This window comes from Egretta garzetta, unplaced genomic scaffold, assembly GCF_000687185.1.
Source record: "Egretta garzetta isolate BGI_Z169 unplaced genomic scaffold, ASM68718v1 scaffold130, whole genome shotgun sequence".
Lineage (NCBI taxonomy): Eukaryota > Metazoa > Chordata > Aves > Pelecaniformes > Ardeidae > Egretta > Egretta garzetta.
Window position 1 is genome coordinate 652,335 of NW_009258284.1, and position 26,931 is coordinate 679,265.

Genomic DNA, 26,931 nt, shown 5'->3' on the forward strand with positions numbered 1-26,931 from the left:
GCGCGCGGCGCCAGCGCCCCAGCCGTTCCATGGCGAGCAGAAAAGTTTGGTCCCTTTGCGACTCCCTCCCTTTCAGCTCTCTTAATTGGGCCATGTACCTGTTCCAGGGCACAGGCAGTACTAACTTTAATAAAGCTAAGAAATCCATTTACTACCAAGCCACTGAACCTTTACAGCAGTGTTCAGATATTAAAACCTGAATTTTTTTTTTTTTTTTTTACAATTTTCAATCTTATTTAACAGAACAGCCTTGTTTAGTCTACAGTATTTAATGGTCACCAGTCAGATACTATTTTTATATGCGCAATGCATGCATAAGATACTGACCTTCCCAGCAAGAACTCAAAGCCCAAGCAGCTATTGAAAGCCAAGAGAGCAGCCGCAGAAAGATCGCTCCATTTGCCAGAAGATACTCATCTTTGCATATACCCTTTCCAAAACAACTTATGTATAAATCTACCAGAAAAAAAAAAATCTTTCCAAGAGTTTGCTTCAGAGACAAAGATAAGAAAAAAATAACCTAACCTTGAGGAAAGCCTCCTAATCAATTTTGGATGACTTGATCTTCATGCTTGCATGACATATCCACTGCATTTTTTTTTCTCCTCACAATGAGCAAAAACATAGCACATGGATCTGCTTGTAGTACTCAAAGCCAAATACATACAAAGTTATTGCTAGGCATTAGAAAAGGCTGTAATAGCATCTGCCGGCATTCTTCCCACCTTTCAAGTACAACCAAGTGCAAGATGTCAGGCAGGACCAGCAGTATTTGTGCATGGTGAGTGGAAACAGGTGACCCTGAGCTCCTTGGTTACTGGCATATTATAAGCCAGGGTTGAGAGCATGCTGAGCCTTTTAAGGGGAAGGGGGCAGGGAAGAATGGAGAAAAAGGAACCTGGAATGCTCAGCCCAAGGTCAAAGGACAAGGAATTTCAAAGCTAGGTGAAAATTTTAAGAGGCAAGTGTCTATCACACAAACTTGTGCTAAGACACTCACCCACACACTTCTTCCTCACAGATTAGTTTTAATCCGAATAGATTTTCTAAATTCAACTCACCTCACACCTGCACAAGCTTGTTTGCTGGCATAAGGATGGCGACTGCAACAGCCAAGAATAGCCAGCAGGAGCAGGGAGATGCACTTCTTCCAGTGGCACTGACAATTTAGGTCCACTTAGGAGAATGTATGCATATAATATGTATATTATAGTACATACTGTAAAAGCAATAGCCTTTAGAGTTGATACTCAGCACTAAACAGAAACTTTAAAAAAATTTTGCTTAAGTAGTGTGTAGTACACTAACTAAAAAGCAGAAGTGCAAATTGAAGGGACCAGACACAATTTCTGGTTTTAAGTTTTCTATAAGACACTTTTTGCTGAACTAGTTTCAGATTCTCACAAAATAACAAAGCAGAAACAAAGGGCTGTGCTTGAAACGCTTACAAACTGAAATTCCAGTCCCCTACATACAAGAATTTCTTTCATTAGGACAAGATGGAGAAGAACTCTGTGATTAGCATTCTAATTCAATACTAAAACATAGTCGGGTACAATTGGTAAAGCCACTGAAGGCATTTTCCCAGGTTTCTGGCTTTCTCGTTGAATGACTGCACTTTTTCTTTCAGAGCTAAACAAGTCAACAGTTCACCAACGTCATTCTCTTCCATGACTTTCTTCACGAGCGCTGCATTACCAGTCTACTTGCATGGCTACTGTAAACACTGAGCAGAAGCATCGATACTCTGCAGATTACCAGTCAGAGCATGACTGAAAAGGTCGGGCTTCTTGTGCACAGAACACATCGAAAAGATACCAGCCATCATGAGCTGGTTTGCAAGGCCACAGGTAAACACATGAGCAACAGCAAACAAAGCTGTTCTCCATTAAAGTGGCATGGGTGAAACACATGTGTCTGCCTTCAGATGGAGGTAATTCATGAAAAATTGTGCTGCATATTACTGAATTCTGCAGAATACTTCACAAGAGCCTCGCAGACTTCAAAAATAAAAGAACAGTCAGGTCCTGTTAAATTCACTACACTCACCCCTCTTACATTTAAAGATGGAAAGAAATACTTCCCTGAGGGAAGGGGGGCCCAGCTCATAATTTCTGGATTAAACCCATTACTTTTAGCTGCAGAATGAAATTATTAGTGACAGGTTCACTGAATTTCCTCTTTACAGAGGTCACTAAAGCTTCCTAGAAACCTAAAACTGCCACTGTAAATTTAGCTAATAACAAGTGAGTTTTTTAAACCATCAAAATTAGAGGTAAACATAATAAAGAACCTGTTTTAATACCTTAATGTAGTTATGCACTGAAGTACAATGCATTTGCATTTTCTTCACTTTGAAGTTATAAACTGAGAAATACACAAGTGCTGGCATGCACTACTATTACCTCAACATCTTATATCCACAGATGTACATGTAGAATTTCTATTGATTTTCAATACGCTCATTTCTCTTAAAACTATAACACAAATCAAGAATAATTTCTCTGGAAGTACACAAACCATAGCTTGATCAGGACATTTAAAATAAGATTAAATGGAGGCTTAAACAGGATTAAACACAAGCTTTCACCATGCAAAATTCTGTTATGAAATGAATCGATTTTGGAAATACTAAGGATCTGGAAAAAACAAGAAGCCACATGCACAAAAATCTTACTTTCATTCCATGTTTATTACTGCCATGCTAAAGCTTCGCTCAATTATTTACAAAGGACCTTTAGACAGAAATTGTTCAATCCACCACTTTATAGGCTATGGTTAGTCCTGTTTAAGCTTCCAAGACTGCTAATAAACTGCGTAGTGTTTCATGTAATACATATACAGTCCTCGAAGTACAGCCTGCTTCCCCCCTCCCAGGTAAGCGACCTCACCATTGGATTACAAAATCCTGTTTCTCTCACTTGTGCTCTCCCTCACTCTGGTCTTGTAAATTTTGTGTGCCTCGTTGTACAAAGGATGCCCTTGATCCCACTCTAGTAAGCATTTGAGTAGTTAAGTAGGTAAGTCTCTGCTACTTGGTGAGAAACCTGAGCTTGAAATCCTTCAGAAGGAGTTCGGCATAAAATCCACATCTTTTTCTTTGAGTTGCCCAGCAATTATATCAAAGTATTGCAAGGCATTCAGAGAGACTTCTTCATTGCTGTTGCAGGGGAACTTAAGACTATTGGAGCTTAAGAACATTGGTAGAAAGAGCACCAGGCACAGCCCCTGCTCTACAACACATCAGTGTGCCTTGATGCTTGGACTGCAAGGGGTCTGGGGTGTTGCGCTGGTTAATACCAAGCTCCCCACTCCTCCATCCATGCAATGAGAGCCTCCATCCCTGCTGTCCCTCCAAAGTGCTGATAGGCTTTGTCAGAAAGCCTTCTAGAAGTAATGACACTATCCTACCTAAAAGCATTTTGGAATGCCCATTTTTAAACATCTTTAATTCTGCTGTTTCATGAAGAACTGATGGGTAAAATGGTGCTATAGCTGAATTACTGGGGAAGAAATGCAACTCCCCACAAAATGGTCATGGTAAGTCTCACACTAAAATGAGTGTCACCTCACTGCCACAACTAAGCCACATTCATTAGTATTGGAAAGGAACTCACTGAAGTTCTCATAGTTCTACAAGCCTTAAATGGATTAAAAACATACTCCGTAATGATTTATTTTACCCATAGAAAGCTATTATGCAAAGATACTTGAATCCCACTGACCCCCATCATGAGTTCCGCGGAACTATGACCAAAAATCAACAGTTGTCACACAGACCCTGAATCTGAAGTAGACTGATACTAACTTGCTGTTAAGAGTCTAAACTACCATAGATTGCAGACTTCATGGTATAAATTCGGTTTACTATACAGTTCCTTTTGTAATTTCTTTTTTCTGCTTAGTATTTTAAGGGGTTTATGTTTTAACAACTAACACAACTCGTGCAATAACTAGACATACCTAGTAACAGACAATGATGCAAAAAGCTGGAAAAGTACTTGATTAACCAACTGGGAGATTCTATATCACTTTTTGTGCAGGGCACATCTGCTTCTGAACAAAGCAGGCAAGCAACCTCTTCTCTGCTGTGCCAGTTTCTCTATCATTGCGGTACAGAGATCAGTGTTCAATTACCTCCTGGCACTGGGTTTAGCTCTTCAGATGTCTAGGTTGAAGCAGTGACCTTCCTGAAATAAGAATTTCTTTGAATTGCTCCACTTCGCAGAGCACTCTCATCAGCGAGATTCAGCCAAGAGAGGACAGGCACTTAAAGACTGAAGTATTTGGTCATCCCACAAATGAAACTTCAAAATAATAAATATCCATATAAGTAGATAACCAAAATACTGAGAAATTTGTAAGAAAACTCAAGCATTGAAGTCCTGGAGTGGTCTCAATTGCTTTCTCTCCAAATACTACTCCACTGTATTTCACTAATACTAAAATGTTTCACTCTAGTTCCAAAGTTCTGTGGTCCTAGCTACCCTTGCAGCAACTAGCACCTAAATCTGAAGAGCAGCTTCTGGCTAGCCTTCAAGACACTAGGTGATCTGAAATTCAGCAAACTATCAGGGGCTGCACTGAATTATCTACCATCTGGAAACCATAAAAATAAAAATTATATGAAGGGTAATGAAAAAAATACCATAAAAACATGATGGTGATGGTAAAGTTTGACAACCTTCCAAGAGAACTAACTGGAAACCTGCCTTTTCTGATGACCCATACAACTTTGAGCAAGCTGAGTGAGAGCTAAGAGCCCTGAGGCATCAGATGAGGCTACCCAGCAGGGTCTCCTACCTGTGGAGATAAAGTTATTTCCTTCTACAAAGAAATCCAGAATTTTTTGTTTTACCTTTTAAATTGGCTCAAAAAAAAAACCCCAAACAAAACCCCCAAATTTCAAAACACTGAAATTCTTTGCAGAAGTACAGTTCCCTTTCTCCAGCCAACTCTGTATGGTCTTTCTGAGAAATGTAGCACTGTTCAAAATTAAGTTAAAGGATTATTTGGAGTTGTCTTGCACAAACACAAGCCAAATATCAGCTTAAGTTACTATAATGGTCTTTACATAGGCTCATAAGTCACACGGCAAATTTTGGCAGAAACAGACTTCAGTCTTTAGAACATATACATTCAGGTATTTGAACATAGTGCCAAAAATCTGCCAAAAATCTCCCAAAGATAAGTCAAGCACACCAGGAAAAGTGGTTTTAATATCCGAAAAGTTACTCAATCTGAACTGAATTTATCAAGATAAAGAATATTTTTTTTTTGCTATTCTGAGGACAGACGAAATCTTTCTGCTCAATATCTACCAGCTGGTACAAACAACAGATGCTGGAAATTCTTTAAGAGGTTCCACAGAAAATATTTTATAGAGCAAAATATTTTGCAACACCAATGTTTCTATAATAAAATCAATTTCTATGCCACAGTCTTAATTTCAGTCTACTTCATATATTCATTTAACCTTACAGCCTCTTAAGCTTTACATTCAAAAACTCCTCATACCAGCAGTAGTCTTCCATAAAAAGACTTGTTCACAGTTAACAGTGCTAGTCTTTGCTCAATGAAACACTAGTTCCTGCGACCCATCAGAAAGTAACTGAACAACACCACGCTACCATCTGACAGAAAAAGCAAAAAACCTGAACAAGAACCAAAAAGGCTACCTTTTCAAAACGGTGCCTTCTTGTCTGTGAAACCGGGTAGTTTCTTCTACATAGAAGAGTTCCACTTCTTATTCCAAACAGTAAAATCATAAACTTTCACCATTTTACTAAAAACCTTTTCTTTTCTCCACCCGCAGTTTAAACCAAATACGTCTCAGCACTGGATCCCAAACTTTAATTTCCTTCTACTTCTGCTATTGTTATGCCGGCACTTCTAAATATTTACCCTTCCCAGATTCCTAAAATGGAAGGAGCCGGGGTTCTTTTGTAGTGCAGATGATTTGCACAGACCCCAAGTAGCAGAGAAATTCTCACGCTTTCATGGGAAGGAACTGGATTTGGGCAACACTTTGTTCATGACAGGGTAAAGTAATCTTTAATAAATTTAAATTGAAGGGTCTTTCTAACACAGAGGGATTATGTATACTTTCCTCATGTAGAATGATAAACATTAAAGGTATTGATAAACATTCCTTAGAGAACTGTAGATTTACATTTTTCATGAAGTGTACATGTGATTAAATTGCATCTATATCTGGAAACATTTAGCACTAAGCAGTTGAGAAGTTATTTTACTATGTACACTACTTGAATTTATCTTCCAAAAAATTAAACTGTCATTATAGATATGGATTCAGTAAAAGTAAAAGCTTAATCAAAAAACCTGAGGAAAGACACAAAATGCAAGCATTAAGCAAGATGAAAAAGGAAGACAAGTGCCAGTTTCATGGCTAGTGAGTTTTTTGGAGTCTCTGCAGGGACAGCTTAGCCGCTCCTGCCAAAGGAAGAAGCCAGCTTGGTCTTTGCTGGCATCACAAGCATTCAAAGTGATCTACAAGAGAAATGCTCCATATCCTATTTATTTATTAAACCAAATCCATTATATAACAAGTGAAGCTACAGTAAATCTGAAAGAGATGCAAACATAGTAATCCAAGACTAAAGCAGTTTTCCTTTTCTTCTTTTTGTAAGCACACACTGAGTTAGATTCTCCTACTTAGCAGAAATCTGTTGCTAAGGCATTTATTCCTCTTGTTAAAACAAAACAGACAGAAGACTAATTAAAACCTGCTAAAGCCATTGATCATGGCATCTTAGCTGAAGCTGTGAAGAGTATCAATATACTATGGTATTCTTTATTTTAAAGTTGTGAAATTATGCACTCTAATCAGCACTGAGCCTCTTTTGTTATCATAGCAAACATTTCTTTGTGTGTATGCCATCAGATAAAGTTGGATTTTCCCCCCCTTAGGGCTGCTGAAAACTTGGGGGATAAGAGTCTAAATGAGATCATTGTCCCCATATATTCCATGTAATACCTTAAGAATCTGTACAAGTGTATGTAGTAACTGACAGAGGAATATAATGAAACTTAAAATAAAAAGTTTTCTGCACAGTGGGGAGCTACAGTTCCTCAATATCCAACTCCAAACTCCACACAAGCAAATCAGGAACAAGGAAAGAAAGCAGAGGCTGCCAAAAATCTGCTTTTCAGTAAGGCAGCAAAATAATTATGAACAAGTCATAATTTCTATAAAATCAGGAAAAAAAAAAAACAAACTCAAAGGTATGGTTGTTACTACCGAACCCATTTCGCACCACTCTGCCAGTCTATCAATAGCAGCCTCTCCTCTGTTCCTGATTTTCCCAATTACAAAATCTTCTGAACCAGCAGAACCAGAAACTCAGAAGACTAATTTCTAGAAGCAGCAGTCTAGATAAGAAAGGGGAAATTTCTGCATCTGTCCTGCAGGCAATCTTACTGTGTAGAATACCTATCAGCATAAATGCTATTTATCATTGCATGAAGTTCAGATGTGCAGGATAGTTTTAACACATGACCAAGAACTTTCCTGGTGCACACAGGTTCTACAGACTCCATTAACCAGTTTTGCTTTTTAATCATTACAGTGACCTGCACTGCACTTGCACCTTCCACAACACTCAAGCTGCAGGCACCGTAAAGCTCATTGATGAGGCACATTTCAAGTTTTCCAATTTAGGCTAAGATTATTTCAAAGCTCTTTATCCTCCTAAGGGGAACAGTTGGAAGACAAAATCAGAAATTTTGTTCATGAGATTAGTTAGAAACTGTAATATTCAAAGTTGTCATTAAAATGATCTTGTTTTTTACAGACAGGCTTCAAGAAAATATTTCAGAAAATCCTTTCTAAATGATTCTTACTCAACTCTTAAGTTACAATACAGTAACATTTCACCAATCCCAGGTCAAGCCAGTCAACTACTTGAAACTGTCAAAAGACAGAAACACTAGCTATTCTTCATCAAAGCCCCTATCTTCCTAAAAGAAAATACTGAAAACCAGTGCTAGAACTTTAAACCCTTGAAAACAGAACTTTAAAATTTGCCAGTGGATACTAGCAAATTGTAGGTACTTATTTTTCTTAGAATTTTTTTTTATACCTATAAAAGCTGCTTTAGAAGTCATAAAAAGAAAAAAAGAATTCTTTTTAAAACACATAGCTGAACAGTTAGAAGCCTGCCCTATGTGCTTACTGAAGGGATAAAGGCACATTACCCAACCCCATCTGCAATGGGATCTGTGATCAGTCAAGAGCACCAGAATTCAAAACCGACTGATAATCACAAAACACTTTAAATGCTGTATCTCCTCTCATCACCTAAACCCTGCAAGTATCACGAGTCTGGTTTACAAAGCAGGTAAGCCAAGGTGTGTTGTACGTCACTAACTATAATTTGGAAGTACTTCTTACCTACTTTAACGTGTTTCTAACAGTATTTAAGAAACCATTTTAAGACTGACCTTACATTCTCTTAACTAGAAAAAGGAGAACAAGCCTAAATACTGTCAACAGCCATACTATATATAGCATATATAATAGAGTGATATATTTACTATGGCCTGGTCCTGGGATGTAAATACAACACATTAGTTAACTTGTATTTGCCTGAAATCAGAAATGACTACTTTGTTATCTCTCAGTCTCTGAAGAACAATGACAGATAATTGAAAGAAAACTATTAGGGAGGGGGAAAAAAAAAAAATCGAATACGAACTCTCAATTTACCTAGTTCATGAGCAAGCTATAGAAGGTAGCTTTTCTTATTAAAACTATCTGGAGAAAACAAACATGCTTCCCAATAGCATTACTGGATTTTGTGATTTTTCTAAACTGATAACGAAAATACTAATCCGATATAACGAATATTATGACTTTTCAGGATTATAATGTGACTTTAGTATTATTAGGCTTAACAGATACTGAAAAATGGAAAATATTTGCAAAGGTAAGTTCAATCACAATAACAATCTACTTGTTTGATGTATTAAGTAACACAGCTGCTGACTTCAAAACTAGTAATCATCAGCAAATTTTAAAAAGCTGAAAAAAATCTGAACCTTTCATAATCTCCTAATTGCAGTAACCAACAGTTAAATAGTACTGAAGACTGGATCAAACTTTTTAAAACTCTGCCGTATCAAATTCTGTGCTTTCCAATTGACCTGGTTTAAAAGGGTATACTTCAACCAAATCTGACTTAAAAGCAGAGATAAGGCAGCTAGCTAAACAGGAAAACTGTAACAGTGTCAAAGTTAGGTGGATATGCGTCAAAGAAATACGGTGCTAATGCTGAATAGCAAGGTAAGCATGCCTACCTTAAACTGAAAAGCAGTTTTAAAGAGCTGCAGTTTTAAAAAACAGACAAGGTTAATTTGCATAGTAAGGAACAGTCTTAAAGCAGGAAACGTTTATATATATAGTTAACAGTTCAGTATATACTATAAGTAACATCCAGACTCCAGGCCACAGATACAAGCCTTTCACAACACTTGATGTCTGATATTCTCAGGAATCTTGCCCTTTCCAACGCAGACTGCATGATATCAACTCTGGAGAGAGGAGGCAAAATGGAACAGGAGGAGAAAAGGCACCTGCAAAGAGGTAGCCCAGTTCCAGACAGGATGATGCCACTCTGCAAGGTGCTAGATAAGGAGAAAAGCAATTTGAAATAGCTTTGTGTTACTCTTCAAGATAAGATTTTAAATTATGCTGAAAATAATTTTCACAGGGAAACTGGAGAAAAAAGAAATTTCAAGCTAGATTAAAAAAGAGAACATGTTCACAAGAAGGGATGCAACTACTTACTGCACTTTTCTTCCATCCATCACCACAAAACATGACACTATGTCCAGGTTTCCTACAGTTTAAATTTTAATCAATGCTTTAATTTTCACTAAAACAGGTAGAAGATGTCACTTTCTGGTCCTGGATTAGTTATCTTGAACACAAATGAGCTGACAACTATAACAGAAGCCTTCCCAACACAGAAATAAAATCACAAACTTCCCACAGCTGGCACAAAGCAACCCTTTTCCTTCCTTACCCAGCCAACAGCACAACTCACAAGAAACAGCTGACTGCACACAGAATGAAGTCTCCACTAGAAACCAGGCTCATGTGTTACATTTGATGTACTTCAGGCAAGTGAAAAAACTTCATTATAACATTCCAAACAGGTTTCCAGGAACAGCAGCACAGTGAGTTAGGGGGCTAAAGGAAGAGGAGTTGTCAGCTGTAACTGCATCAGAAAGAAAAACAGGAACACATTTCCTGGGGTTTTTTAAATTACACTTCAAGAGCTATTGTTACTAATAGCTGCTCCAAGCTGTAAAAACTGCAACCTTGGAGGGCAAAAGTCAAAGAAACCCTACTGATTTTCCCCGGATTACTCACAAAATGAATAAGATCATTTGGGAGCCAGCCTTGAGGTTATCAGAAATCTCTCGTCACATGCCCACAGTACACTTCATTAAGCAGTTATAAACAGAAATGCTGCAGAACTGCAGCACTGAAGCTGAAATCCTCTTGCCTGCTAGTAGGTCATGCTGGAATGCAATTTAGGTATTTACATATTTTGCGTTTCCAATAGCAGAGTTAGGAAAAAGTGAAGCAGATAAGTCTAGCGGTTTTTCAGTACATGGGTCTAAAATATCTTTATAAGAGTGTATTTACCACTGAAAAAATAAATATAAAAACTTATATACCAATATTATTACTGATAATATAAGCAAGTTATCTTAATTATTCATGATATAATCAAACAGAGCATTGTCTTACAGGGCCATTGAAAGTGTTCCTTTTTTAAAATATTTTTAAAGCAATAGTCTCAAGCAGGTAGAAAGAATCCAATGAGAGTTCCATAGTTGAATTGTGCATTGCTATTTTGACACAAAAAATCCTAAATACCAACGGAACTTAATGGAGGCTATGCTGCAAACTGATTCTTGTCAAGGAAGGAATCATAGGGGTTTAGCTACAGGCATGTCTTCACTACACTATGTTCAGGCACTTAGAGGGCTTTTGCCCAACCACTGCCACTATTTGTGCATGAGTATCTCATACTCTGAGCACCTGGTTCAATGAAGTTCCCCACACGACTACCTATGCAGAACAGACAGACACAGAGTTGGATACCACCTTTCAGCATCCAAACACAGCTTGCCAGCCAGAAGCTCTGACACCCTCTGTGAATTTGTGACTGGAGGTCAGCACGAGACAAACCAGAACTGGTATGCCAACTACAGGATAACCTCTCAAGAAGGCCACAAGAATAAGTTGGAACCAGGTAGAGATCAGACAAATAAAAATGAATATACACGACAAAGCATGACCTCAATTTGCCCTTAACATGAAGGGCTCAGTCAAACACTCAGCACTGCTGGAAGCGGTGTGCATTTGAGAGTGTTACGCATTTGAAAAGAAGTCCTTTCTTTTGGCCTTTTGGATAAGTGTTGTGAGAAGGAAAAGAAAGGCCTTGAAGAAGGTGAATCGTCCTAGGAACCAGAGTAACATTGCTGGAGAGCAGATCATCAGGTTGGAACACAAAGATCTGGCCAAGATATGGGCTGGGAATAACAACAGTAAAAAACTTGAACCTTTCCTTCCTCCTTAAAATGAAAAGCCAAGAAGAGACAAAAATCCCCAAAGCAGCCTGTCACAGGTGAGAAGTTGGCTTAACTTTATTATCAATTTGAGACAAAACACTATTTGTGGAAGGATTTTACTGTTTCAATCAACACAGTCATTGAAGATTTAAGATTATCAGGCACTCATTGTCACAGCTTGGAAGAAGGTTTTGCAATATTTGACTTCCCTTCCTACATCCCAGGCAACCCAAAATGGATTCCAAGCAAGCAGAAAAATTAAGGGTCTTTAGCCAGTTACATCTGTTTTACTTGAAAAGTTAGAAGCAGAACAAATCCAGCACATTAAGTGACAGAGGTAGCACAGAGACTGATGCCAATACACATACAGTTTCCAAAAGGGAATATTAAGTCTGAGTACGGAGCAAGGTTGTGTGTCTCAACTGCTGTACATGGAAGTTCATCCTGAGAAGGGTTAACATGGCAAAACACTGACCATTTCAACATCCCAAACTGTGCATCTTTTTCTGCACATTAGAAAGAGCCTTAAAGCACTGAAACATTGTAAGTCATAAATCTAATGTATGACACGCAGTTTTAAGAAATCCCATGACACTGCTGTTATCTGCTATCTAGGCACTGCTGATTCACTGTTTGCACACACGTGTTGAAAAGACCGCTGTCACATGGAACATTCTGCATCCAAGTTCAGCATCCTGTTTGTGTTAGTGTGAACTTTTGCCCACTCTTGACTGATTACGCTTTTTGCGCAGGAAAAGCTTAAGATGAGTTTTAGAAATTTCTTTTGTGAGGGCAGATCCTCCTTTTCCCTTCCCCTCATACAACCCACTGTACTGGGGTGGGGGGAAGAGAAGAGACACAAAGCTTTTAATAAGCTCTCAGAACAGAGAAACATGGGTGCATATAATTTTGGTAAATCAGATTACCAGTTATCTACACACCTTGTCCCCAAAAATGTAAAACCAAAGGGTATCTGTTGCTACTCCTGTCTTGCTACACCACCTGGCTAAGAGAGCTGCACACCCTGCCTTGGAATCAACTCATTGATTTCAGTCCACTCCTAACAGCAGCTCTTGGCTCCAGTCTTCTATTTGTAGCACGTTCTCTCTGTCATCAGTAACATGAACTGAATTTGCCATCTGAAACAGGCTGGCAACAGCAGTTTGCCCGCCTGCAGAATGTTGCTGCCTTCAGCTACCTTCAACTTTTGACAAGTGTTCAGTACAGACGTTCTTGTATCTGGACGTTGCTTTATGAGTTTGAGCAGCAAAGTATCAGCTGCATCACGTAACTAATGGGACAGATGTACACTGGCTGGTGATAAAGTGGTAAGATGCGAGGATAATTTCAATTACCTAGAAGTGACAGTCATATCAATTTCCTCATCTGTCAATCTTGACAACAAGACAAGAAGTTCTCTATGAAAAGCAGATTTCTGTCCTGGAACTACTGGGATTGGCATCACAGAAATGTAAGGTAGAAATGGACATTTTCGTCTCCTGAAAGCCTTATGGCTGGTAGCATCTGGAGGCATCCATTAGCTTTCTTACAGAGTTTTCATAAACTTCAATTGTTTTTGAGCAGTGACTACCTGGGATGCCAGAAGCAGCATAGCTCTCCTCTGAAGAGAGGAGAGTTTAGACTTGTAGACATTCTCTGGTCAACGAAGTACGTGAATTCACCTAAACCGGTCATATTGATGGTGTTTCAACAGAATAGTCCCATATTCTTTTGCTATTTTTGAGCTCAACCCATAGAGATATGAGTAACTTCACTCTACTGTTATCCAGGGAGTCCAACTACTAATAGCCCAACATCTTCATAAGTTCTTAAAATTTTCCTGGAAACCCCTCTAATCAAATAGGCAATACTGTTTTTTTCCTTTTGTGCTGCTTCACCAGTAACCCTCTATTTTAATTTGTCTAATACCATTTAAAAAAATCTAACTTCTGCTTTTCCTGGATGATGACTTCTTGCCAGATCTATGCTCAACTTGGGACTTTTAGACCAAGATGCAATTTTTACGTAACAAGATTAGCAGGCATATCATATCCCCCTTTCCCTAAAAGGGAACTGGTATGGATTTATGATTTCATCTACAGTATCTTCAAGGAAAAATGTTCAAGTCCCTTACATAAAAAAGAAAGTGAAGACGACAACAGCATCTACACTCTGTCTTTAACTTTAGACATTACCAACAAAATAGAGCTATTCTAAATATTTAAATAGCTACTTGTTGATAATTCTGAGCATTAAAAATAGGGGAAATTTTAAATGGCTTTTTAACATGAAAGTAAAGATTGAGAAATTATGATGCACCAAAACACTGAACCACTTTGCATGCAAAATGGTTCAGAAAATAACAATAAAGCTTAGAGATTAGGAGTGAGAAAAGAAGTTCTCTAACATGCTAGTTGAAGCCAGCTTCAGGCAGTATCCATGAAAAAAAGTTACCTCACAACTTCTTCACTGCTTACGTAAATTCAGTGGATGGCTTAATTTCAGAACTGATGGTCTTAAAGAGTCAAGAATTTCTAGGCACACAGGAGCCTGTTTCCATTGCAGTTAACCACCAAGATTTTATTTTTTTTTTTATATAGAAATCTCATTTCTCCACAGTAAAAAGCTTTTACTCAGTAGAAGCCTCAAGAGTGATGGGAAGAGAGCAGACTTACTTTCAAGAATGCCCCGAAGTTATTTCAGCATACCCTGAAGACTACTACTGGGTCACAAGACTCCCAAGCATACTCCAATCAAGACCTCTACTATGCATGTTGCATGAGGTGCACAAAGCTACACGAATTAGCAGTCCGAGACACTGTAAGCATCATGCTGATCTTGCCTACTACATGAATATAAAGAACCTTACTCAGGACCCAAAATTTAATCAAATCTGTACAATTTAAATAATCAAAAGGTAAATATTTGTGTGCCAGCTGATGACAGATTTCTAATATCCTTAAACCCTGATTTATGTCCGGAATATGATCTCACTTTTATATGTTCTTCACCTGAGGTGGAAAATTAACTAGTACAAACTACTCAAGCTCATTTGCCAAGATCACATCTCTGCAAAGAATACTTAAGAGAGAGATCAGAACAAAGTTTCTCATTATCAGAATATCATGCCACTTAACACTAAGTTACTTTTTTCTAAGCAATCCAATTTTTCTTAAAGTTTGGAAGAGACTTAAAAAGCAGCAGTTGTACCTGGATTGAAAATAAACAGTGTCTGAACCGATTAGCCTCACAAGGGCAGGAAGGAATCTCACTGTAAATTTCTAAGTGGAGCTCTGCTTGGAATTTCAACAAGGTAATTAAGCATAGACCACTTCAAAGTGGGACATGTCTATACTGATCACTGGAACATACAGTATTGCAGAAGAGGGAAGTCAGTACTTCAAACAGCTTTTGAATAAAATATGGATTTATTTTTTTTTAAAAATCTGTACAAGAAACAAAACAACAACAGACTGGCAGAATATTTGAGCAGGTCTGCTTTTCATTTTTTTTTTTCCAGTTAACAGTATTTATGCCTATATACAAGTATTTCTTTGCAAGCAGCAAAACTTAGCTGTTGGCTCCAACTACCTTAACGTAATTAGAATGGTTTTAAACATTAGTTATGCCATGATTCCTCATCTTTCTGTGCAGATTGCAGGGTACTGCAGATACAGTTTGCCTTCTCTCTAGCTGACCTTAGGCAGTACTGCACCTGAACTAGTCCTGGCTAAATTCAGAAGTGTGTGTGTTTAATGTCTCTCCTCCAGCTCACATCATGCATGATACTACTTTTGTTGATATGTGTGCCAACATCTCAGCTTCTTTCTTCTGTCTGCTTATTTTCTGCTTTCAAACTCCAAGCTTTTGCAGACAATTAAGAGAAAATAGTGCTCTGTGCCATACATATATTACATTGCCTGGATTGCCCTGAACATTGATCATTCCTAATAAACTCTTCCTTCATGTACACCGACTCCCTCAGAAGATTTCCAAGTCAGAGCTCTTCTCCGCAAAAGCTAAGCTGTCAATAGATTAATTTTATCCAGTTTGTCTGGTGCAGAAGTGGAACTTGGACTATTCTTTCCCTTCAGTAGGCAAGCACAAGCAAAACAAGTGCTTAAATCACAGTATCAGAAAAAAAGAATTGGCTGCTGTGCTTCAAGTTAGCTACTGTTTTGCAACATCAGCTAACACAAGCAGTGGGGCAACTGACCAGACTTTTTTAGGAGGAAAAGGGGAAATTCACTTGTCTTTATCCTAAAATAGAATTCCTCCTTTTCAGCTTGTTGCCTTTTTTTTTTTTCTGAATTTATGATGACTGTATCTCAATGCCCAAACAGATAGATTTGCATTGAAAATACTTTCTGTGGACTGAGGTGCACAGGCTCAGTGAATTGAAACTTTGCCTGACATGACGTCAGCCAGTTGTGAATAGATTCTAGGTGCGCGGTCAGAACTGGGAGTACAAGCCAAAAGCCCTGGCTCCTTCTCTGGACACCTAGACAGAAGGTAATATTTCACTTGTAGGATGGAATACACAGAATTGAAAATAATATACCTGTCTTTCACAACAGAAAGCAATTTTGATAGATGAACAAATAGGCAGTGTCTTCAAATTACCGCAACAAGATTCAGGGTGTTTTTTTGGTTTTGTTTGTTTTTAAAGAACAAACATATACAGTCTTTTTCAGTCATTTTTTTCAATGAGCTTCAGAAAAAATATGCCACAATCTGCAGATTTGCAAATTGAGAACATATGCTAGCATTATACATACCACAATAAAAAGAAAGTGCCGCCTGTTCAGCTGAACATCTCTTCCTGCACATGTACACAGATGGAAGCAGCTGTTGCCACTAAATATCTCTGAGCTGAAATGCATTGGAGAAACTCCACTCCCTTCCCCAGGCAGGACATGCTTTTACAGACTGGGTAGAAAGTAAATGCAAGTAGTGAGGTGGTTTGTCATTCCCACCACTCCCCCATCCCCTGCAACAAGCTATGAGAAGATAGTCATACAGCTTTGGGAAATTAAAAGAGGAATACAAATATCACTGTCTGCTGTAAGGGTTAAGCTAAGCAGCAACACTAAGTGCACACTTTCATTTTACAGCACACGCAAAAAGTAGGCTTGGGCTAAACCATCAAAACGTGCAATTTGCCCATCAGGTCACTACAAGAGTAGGCAAAAAAGTAGCGCCTGCAACACTGGCTTATACTGAAAAAACAAGGAGGTGGAAGGATGAGGTAATGGAAAGAGGGAAAGCAGTTTATCACTCCACACACTCTTCCCTTGGAGAGGACTTTGAGCACTCAGGAACAGCAGAGGACTATGTTCCTACTCATGACCTTTCCTTGAAAAAGTACAGTACAAAGTCTCGAAAAGTAACAGCAAAGTCAGGGTGGAGGCAGAAAACTTGCATTCCAGCACTCCCACTCCTAGCTTAAAACTTTGAGGCAGACCGATTGCTATTTCACAGTCTTCTGATTTGCTCTACCTTCCACGAGCCAAGAATGCTTAAGACATTTTAACTTAAATTTCTGCTTAATGTCTCAGGTTAATGACATTAAAATTTTGTTTCTGGATGCTTTAACGTCATCAATGGCAGTAGCGGACCATCAAAAGTGAGCGTTCTGTAAAAAAAGAAAACTAAGAATCTCCCTGTTCCAGAAGATGAGCCAGAAGTCCTTTTTCTTGAGGACTCGAGACACGGGTTAGTTTGTTTGCATGTTTTTATATAGGTGTACACCTACAGTAAAAGAAATTACCTGTTAATCAGTACAGAAATTACACACCTCTCCAACATTTATCAAGTTACGAGAAACCATTAGCAACAGGACTGAAGCGTACTTATTTATAGATTAGAAAAAGCATTACTGCCTTCTGTAGCTGATGAAGTAATTTCTCTTGTAGAAATTAGCTACAATATTATACACTGCTGTATATACGACTCTATTTATATTTCTGGCTGAAATATAGGAATGACTGTGCTGAATCAATCCACAAGATAATCCAAAAGTGACAAGATACCTGATTCTTCAGAGAAAAGCATATGCCTGTCACAAGTCAAACAACTCTACGGAGAACATTTTCCCTAGAAGTTGAGCCATGAGTTCATAACAATGGAAGTTTTTTTACTGTTTGAGTAAAGTTTCACATTTGGAGTCCATGATATATTTTTAAGATAAGTTTCAGATATGGCAGAGGCCCTATCTCTACAACATCAATTCTGCAATCATATAGCCAAATTTTCTGATTCCAAACAAACTATGTCTCTTAAAATCCATCTCATACTTCTAAGAACTGCAATTTTTGCATTACTATGCAGAGAGTAAATTTGTAGAAACAGTTAGTGTTGGAGAATGTTTTCCCTACCATAGCACTGCTCTGCAATTAAATGATTAAAACTGCCATGGCATACACAAAGAACACACAGTATATCAACACAGATGGGTACAGTCAGGCTCTCTGGCTTCAGTGCTTGATCATCCTCACAGTAAAAAAAGGGGTTTTCTTGTGTTTAAACGGAGTTTCTTGTATTTCAATTGGTGCCCATTGCCTCTTGTCCTTTCACTGGACTGGGATGCAAACAGCAAGAGATTCACAAATGAAGACTACAACTCAAAAAGCTGTCAGACCAGTGAGAGAAAAGATTTCCAATCTGTAGGTACTACTGTATTGTTTCACTTGGGAACGCAGAAGCTAAATATTTCTAGCCTACTATTCAGTCACTGTCCCTTTAAAAATGTTAACTGGTTAATGTGAACATGGGAAGCAGGAAAGCACATGCATGCAAGTTTTATTTGCAAGTTTACTCCATGTTCTGTCACCTAAAACACCCGTACGTTTCCCATTTCTATAGAGAAACCATGCCAATATCTTCGCCCAGACAGCTGTATTTTTCCTTTTGTTAAATGAAAAAAGGTTTAATTCTAAATTTCAAGTAAGTGTTCCTACATTCACCTCCAGACTTCACTTCATCACCTACCCAAACAACAAAGGAAACAGAAGAAGGCAACTTAGCAAATCCATGAATCACACAAATTACTTCGCTTCCAAGGTCATGATCAATGTATAAGTTAGGCATTGATACAATCTTAAAGGGACACCCTCCTCTACTGCAGGACTCGTCCTCCACAGCTTCTACCCAACTTCCATCCCACCTGCCAAGTTACAAGGACATTCATTACGTTTCAACTTCTGCAGCAGGATGCGCTTATGTTTGCAGCATATTTAAACTCATTTAATTGTTCTACCTGCTTTGTAACAGAGTCATTACCCGATCAGATATGACAATTGTTAAAAGAAAAATAATGAATGAAAAGATTCAATAAAAAGAATCCTCATTTACTGAATTGCCTTTTAAATCCAATTAATCCAACTCTTCTGCTTCCAGTTCATTAGAGATACTAACAGCTCATATGATCAACTCTCTATTTAGAGAGTCAACTACTGTACTGGCAAAATGCATGTTGAATGCGACTGCCACTTGAGACCTCTTCCTTTTCTCGATTGATTTCTCAGGTCCTTCTCTCAAAGCAAAGTTCTTGTCAGTGTTGCAGCATCCTTCTCTAAGCCCCTGCTTTTATTCTTCTCTGTCAGCATTAAGAAACCGATTCCCAATCACAGAATTTCCACCTAGCCTCCATCCTTACTCTCCCTAGTAAAACAACACACTTGCAATTCTAACTACAATACTTTCCCAAAAGGCAAAGGGAAAAAAACCACATGTATATCAAATGACACTAAGTTACAGAAATCACTTTGCAAAGGAAAGGAGCATACCATTCCAAAAACTATATTGAGCGTAACTGCACAGAGAAGTTAGCCAGAATTGGGACTTTCTGTCCTCATTGTTTCAAAGAGTTAAGTACTCTAACGCATTCATGAGACCTGTATGTTATATTCCCACCTTGCATTGTTTCCCCCCTCAGCTGCCTGCATCTCATGCATTTACATACAGCACCTTAGTTTTCTTCCCCACACCTTGCGTCCTTGCAGCTGGATGAAGCCACCAAATGTGTGGCGCATGGAAATCACAAAGCAGGAGAAAGAGAGCACAGCCTTATTACAGCCAGATGTTGTTGGTCTTACTGGAGCTCCGCGCTCAAGAGTCTCATCAGAAAGAATATTGTTCCCAGTTGCAGCCTAACAGTGGAGAGAAATACAACAGAAGTAAAGCCAGTTGTCTGTTCATGACAAGAGGACATTCCATGAAAATCTAAATTTGGCACCTTGATATCTTTGAAATCAATAAGCCTTTAGAATTCACTGCCACATGACACTAAACATGAATACAGCAAGATTTAGTGCACTGCAAATTTTTACGGTTGACAAGAACATTTAGCTGCTCATACTATTAATGTCAACAGAGAGACTATTGGAAGAGAGATAAAAATTTGATGTTTCAGATGTTAAGCTTTTCATGTCTCTGGCTCAAACCATAACAAATAACTTCACCTTCTCTAAGGTGGTAAGATTCCCTACAAGAAGATTCCAGCTCCATGTCTGCCCCACCAGCCCCAGTGCTCTTCATCCCCTGAACTGAGTTGCTTCTAATCTCAAAGATCACAGAAAACCATTCTCCCCTGGACACCCCCCCCCCTTCCCCTGAGTACTAGGTTGTATTTCTCCCTCATTGGCAAGCTGAGCTGACTCAACAGTGGGCCTGACGCGTGCCAGAGACGGTGCAGAGAAAAGTCTAGCGCACTGGCTTAGCTGCAGTGTGCAACTTCACCCCCAGAACAGGAAGCGCTTAACTGCTTGCTAAGCACCTGGCTTAATGCCGTCTTTGAAAATGGCATTTTAAAGGTTCGAGTCTCTCTTCATTTATTCTAAAGGGAGCCTGGATGACTAGCACTGACTAGGTCCTTAACCATTTAAATAGCTAAACTTATCTATGATGAGCTCTCTCCTAAAATATTAGGTGAGGCTGCCCCAGCAAACGGATTCTCCCAACTAACTTACCACAGTACTTTCTGCCAACCCTGAAGCTTCTGGCAGTAGCTGACACTAGAAATGACACAGTAAGCAGCCAGATTACAAGTCAACACAGCCATTTCTATAGTCTTTAAATACCTCTCAGATCTTATTTTCTGTTGCTATTTCTCCCCAGACATCCCATATACTTTCTTCATTCTTCCTAAACTTGTTTTTTCTCCAGCTTTTTAACGGTGCACTCTCTTTCTCCCCACTTACTCTATTCCTCTGTGTTTGCAAAAGCACCGCTCCTCCTACACATACCCGGCATTCTGACAGGCCATGTTCAAATCAGGCTTTAACTTCTTTCAGCCTGCTCACTACTATTAATACTCACTCCTCTGCCATCTCTATCTCATCGCTACTCAAACTACCAGAAGATTAAAACAAAGTAGTAAATAAACTGGTATAGCAAAGGGGTATTGGACAGCTCTCCCCTTATTAATAAGGCTTTTCATGCCCTAGGGTAGATCAGATGATTCTTTTCATGTTAGTACCAGCACCAAGTTAATATTTACTTTCAGTATCAAGATTATGGTGCTACCAAACAGTAACAAGTCTCAACTAAATATTCTCAAGAAATTAAGTTCTAAAATTAATCTTTTAAAAAGATATTTTTAAAAAACCTCTGATGACTATTTGAATGGGGGAAGATTTATAATAAAAAAATTGTATCCGCCTAAGCAGTGTCAAAGCACAGTATCAATTATATACGAGTTTCCAGTATTTCATGATCACAAAATGAAGTTATCTTCCTCACATTGAATTATGATAAACTATGCAGTCCTTCAGTATTCAGATTCTTCTCATGTGTTGAACAACACACAACTAGTGCTACCAAAAATCTTCAGCTCAGGCAAGGTATCTTTGGTTTAACCACATGAGATAGTAAAAATCTTTATTGTGATCTCGTGGTCAGATAACTATTACATGGCCCACAAAAAGAACTTAAATAAACGTGAACATGGCATTGGATTTCTAACCTGTAGCTAAAGGTACCAAAGTAAACACGCATTTGCAGCTATTCCAGTATTTCCATTCACAGAACATGAAGTACACAGTGTTTTCAGCACTGCAAACACATGAGAAATGGGCCATTCCTTTAATTCAGTCTCAGAACTACAGCTACTTCCTATAAGCTTTAACTGACAGGACAATTCAACTAGAACATCCCAATAGTGAAACCACAAAAGAAACATCCCAGGGACAGAATATGGGAGAAAAGGAAAGGCATACTGCCTTTCAGACTCTTCCCAGAAGACCAGCAACTTTGCATTATTTCACATTTGCAAAAACCTTTATTCAGGCATTCAAATAAAGTTTCCATGACATGCACAGAACACAGTCTCCTAAGAAGACAGAGGACCACTTTGCTACTTTGGGCAAAATTTATGCTGTTAAATATTGTATTTCTGTTCAAAACTTACAGAATCTTTAGGAAGCCACTGAAAAGAGTATATATTGTACATGAGATGCTGTAAATTGAAATAATAGAACAGACACGATAGGACAACAGGAAATGGCCTCAAGTTCTGCCGGGGAGGTTTAGATTAGATATTAGGAAAAATTTCTTCACTTAAAGGGTTATCAGGCACTGGAATGGGATGCCCAGGGAAGCGGTCAAGTCCCCATGCCTGGAGGTACTTGAAAGATGGGTAGATGAGGTGCTTAGAGACATGGTTTACTAGTGTACAGGTATGGTTGGACTCAATGATCTTAAAGGTCTTTTCCAACCAAATGATTCTATGACACCCAACAACATAACAGTTGCAAAAGATACAGCCATAATTTACTTAAGTTCAGCTTGGCTATACACATTCTACATAAGAACATTATTCCTAAAAGGTCAATTTATAAAATCAAGTACAGACGTATCAATCGCAAAATCAGAATGAAACTCTCAAAAGCTACCCAGACTTTCAGCCACTCTCACTGCTGCTTGCTTGTGACAAGTGGATTTCTGTAGGAACACTTTGTTATTGCAGCTAAATCACTGTGTAACTAAGGTTATACTGTGCAGATGAACCCATCAAAATCCACACCTGTTCAGACAGACAAGACAATTCAGTAATTCCATCTGAGCAGTATTTTTTTGCTAGAAGTGCTAGTTTGCCCTAGCTCAAATTTCTATCAATTTCTACTAACCTAAATGAAGTAACCTGTTCTTTTTCTAATTGCCACTTAACTCCAAATCACCAACAAGAAAAAAAAAAACAAACACACAAACAAACCAAACCCAAACACCAAAACCTAGGATTACTCTGGTAGACACTACTATTGGCACTCTGTGTACCCAGGACAAGCAGCAAGGACAAGAATCCAGTTTGGACATGATGAAGCCCTGAATATCCAGTCTTTGGATCCCCTCCTGACCCCTGATCACCCAGAACATTTCAACAACTTCCGCAAGTTTTCCATGAGACATTATTGTGACTACAGCACAATACAGAATAAGCAATCTTCATCTTACAGCACTTAACAGTCTCCACCTTCTCCCATTAATGTAGAGCTATGGATTAATATTTCACTTGTCAAAGATGAAGTCCACACACTAATTTTTGTATCAGATTTTATTGCCTTCCTCTCCCAAGACCAACTCAAATATTTTTCCCAAAAAAAGTATTTTTAAAATTAGATCTTGTAAGTTCTTTCCCTTAAAAGCAGAATCCCATCTAGTGCAAGTTCAAAATAATTAAAACCCATCGAAAAAGCACACTGATTCCTTGGGTAGTTGATTCTTTATTAATAGAAGTATTAAAGCTCAAATTTTCTCTCTTCTCAAATAACCCAAACAGCTCTGTAAGAAAGCAGTAAACTGTAGCAGATAATGTCATTTCACCAGTGCAAATTTTACCACAACTACCTTCTACTGCTTCTCCCCTCTCAGTTTTTCTGTTTCGTAACACTCTGGAAACCCAACATCTTGCTCTGAAACAGCTTTGAAAGACTGGCCTATGGCCAACTTGCAACTGATACTACAGTTTAAATACCTTCCCAGCAAAGTTGCACAAACTTCAAAATACTCTGGGATCAGTCATTAAAATGTTTTTGTTTCAGTTACAACACTAATGAAAACCAAATGTCTAAATTTATTTTAGCTAGTTTAATGGTCTAGGGACTTTGCTTAAAAGAAAGGTCTGAATCAATCTTCATTTACCCAACTGAATAGATTAGTCAGTACAACATTGTACAGAGATATGGATAATACTTTTAAAAGATTTAATTATAAGAGTATCAGCCACAGATTTAATTAAGGAGGCCCAATTAATTGCCTCAATTTGATTCTTCTTCTCTAAAGTCTTCAATTACACTACACACAAAACTATGCACTTGTTAGCTGCAAGATTACAAGGTTCAATTTGCAAACAGATTTAAGACCCAAAACTAATGCTACACTACAGGATAAGCTATCACAAACTGGACATTTTTACTATCCAAACAAGATACACAATAACAGACCTTGCCTGAAGTTTAAGCCTTCCCAAAGTGGCTGCTTGTAAAAGATTTCACAGTTAAGCAAGTGCATCTTGAATTTAATACACCTCACATTCAGCGAACATAGGGATATTCTGGGTGGGAATCACAGAATACCAAGTAAAATGCTTCACACAAAGCTGTCTTTCACCCAAGAGCCATGACATTCTGCTTCTGGTTTTGTACAGGCTTAGCAATCCATAATGAACCTTTACCCCCAAATTTGTTTTAGAACACTTTGTACATACTTCTCCATAGCAAAGAATATCAAAATTCTACTAAAACAAAAATCAACATAGGCTGACACAAATATCTACATTTTCAATGACAACACTGTTGACCATCATCTGTATCTCAAGATATTTAGAGCATGCACCACCTGTCTCCAACTAGCACTCAAACTGTTCAACCACACGATTAATGACAGCTGCTAAAGAGTCTAAAATATCAGGGAAAAGAAATAAAAGTTTAACAGCTATGTAGGATTAAGGCAAGCCAGAATCTTTTGCTAAGTATGAGTCATTATAATACATACAATACTCTAGTAACATATATTCGCATTTCACAGCATTCTCTTCAGGACCATTATAACTCAAAAGTTAACAGCTTCTTTGTCTGCAAGAATGCTGTAGTCTGTGTGTAACAACTGTTCCCAGGACAGGAGAGCGAGCAAGTTGTCTGTGCGCTTCCACAATTGTACATGCTTAAGACATCCCTAGCAGACACTCTCCAGTACTCATCCCTAACATGTACATCCATGCTATTTATCCAGGAACATCTAAAACAGATCAAATAACCTGCTTGAGAGGTGATACCAAGCGCACAGCTTCCAACCCCAAAGGAAAAGTTGAGATTCAGTCATTTAAAAAAAAATAATCAATTCTTTATTCCCCAAAATATGTAAAAACTGATATACAGCAAGAAATTAAAAGGCTGTGGATCATTGATCACCCAGGAAGTAGGCTTTATAACACCAATTCTAAACACATTGCCACTTGATTTGAAAGTGCAAAGTTTACTTACGAACACTGACATTCCTGCCATGCTTTCAAAAGTATGTAGAATTCTGTGTAGACATCCTTCTTTCTAGCACATCAAGACACTGAAAAGAGTAACTTCTAACATGCTTATTTCAGAGTTTCATAAAAACATGACATGCTTAAATATTTGAACTTAATTGATTTACTGTAAGAGGTTCTTTTTACAGAAATTAGACACTAGAATTCTAGAACTAAATAGCTGATGTTTTTCTGTTAATCCCCAAAGGAAGAGAAAGGAATACTACAGGGAAATGGGATACTTTAAACTACTACACTTATGTTTCACAAAAATAATTCCCAACATAAAAGGCATCCAAGGCCTTGGGTCTCTGCCTTCGTCATAACTTTGATGGACATCACATCAAGAGCACCAGCAGCAAAGAACTCTTTCTGTTTCAGCTACAGTCCCCCCAAAAGCAACAGCGAACATGATTAAATGGTTCAGCTATTTAAATGTGAATGAAGAAGTATGTTAAGAATTATTTTATTCCTCTTTCTTTTGTAAATCTACACGCTCACTCTTCACCACTTTGAGAATCAAGATACAGCATTTGTCCGCATAAGCAAACTATAGAAGAGAGGAGACCGAGCACTATGAATTCAACCACACCCTTCAAGAAACTAACTATAAAAATACCATTTCTCAGCATGAATTTTCTCAAAACCTGGCAGCCTTACAGAACAGTCACATACATAGCTCTAGCCAGCAAAGAGGTCCTCTTTTGAAATGTCAAATAGATACAAGAATGCCTTCATTTATTAAACTGAGCATACCCACCTATCTTAATTTATCTCAGGCATTCAGCACAAAAGATTAATAAAGAGCATGTGGATCAAACAAGCAGTACCCCCACAGATCAAAAATAACAAATCTCTGCAAGGACACAGTTGGAGAGAAGTTCCTGCTATCAAGTACTGTTAGCACAAAGCAGCATGGAAGTGCAAATCATGAGCTCTCGTATCCCATCTGCACACAAGGGAAACTTTTAAGTTTTAAACCTAACCTATGGTTTGGAACAAGCTTCTCAAAAGTGAATCTGCTAAGCAGTAATACACATTCATTCCTCTCTCATAGGAAAATGATCACATCAAAAGCAGATTATGGAGAAACAACAATACTGAAGAATTAAGTCTCAAATTCAGAATATTAAGACTGATTTTTATGGTTCATAGAACAAGCTTCAGTTTCTTGCATGAGATGGGGAATCTTATGTAAACACTCTGAGGAAAAAAAACCAGATAAATATTAAGTCTTCTCCCATGAAGGAGAACCTAATACTTTCCATAGATCGAGTATTCTCACTTTAATGCCTCATTTACTTGGTTGTTTAGTTCAAAATACCCCTCATATCACATGAGCTGTTCCAGAACAGTAACATAGAGGCAAGTACAGCTTAAGAACAAGGCGGCTGCTCAGCTTCCTTCATATCGACACACTCACAGGAGTAGTCAGCACTTTTGGAATAAGAGAACAACATCCTTGAGTTAGGTGGTTTGTTCCCCCCCCCTCCAACACTCTGCAACTGAGGCGTTTTCTCACTGTGCATTAAGGGTTAACCTGGAAACATTTAGCAGAGATTGCTCCGTGAATATTTAGGATCTTGATGGCTGGTAGCATCAGCTTTGGAAGCTAGCTGTTGGGTCGGGCCAAGAGGATTGATGGAAAATGAGGTAATGCAGCAGATGTATATAGCGCTTTGGGTTTTCTTCCCCTGTCACTAGCCCAAGTGGCTTTTCTATCTACAGCACAATTTCCAAGTATGGAAAATAGACATATGGGATGATTAGAAAAAAATACAAGGTGGCTTTTTACTTTGAAATCTACTTGG

General features: G+C 38.3%; 1 protein-coding gene across 7 annotated transcripts in view; it reads right to left on the minus strand.

Annotated features, from left to right (window-relative positions):
* Positions 1–26,931, minus strand: part of DISP1 (dispatched RND transporter family member 1) — a 92,768-nt gene that overhangs the window by 52,003 nt on the left and 13,834 nt on the right. For 3 of the 7 annotated variants that reach the window (XM_035892179.1, XM_035892193.1, XM_035892197.1), the window contains one exon: positions 19,596–19,757. The exons of the other annotated variants lie outside the window; for them this stretch is intronic. The gene's annotated coding sequence lies outside the window, so the exon portion shown is untranslated. The remainder of the gene's footprint in view (positions 1–19,595; positions 19,758–26,931) is intronic. 7 annotated transcript variants of the gene reach the window in all.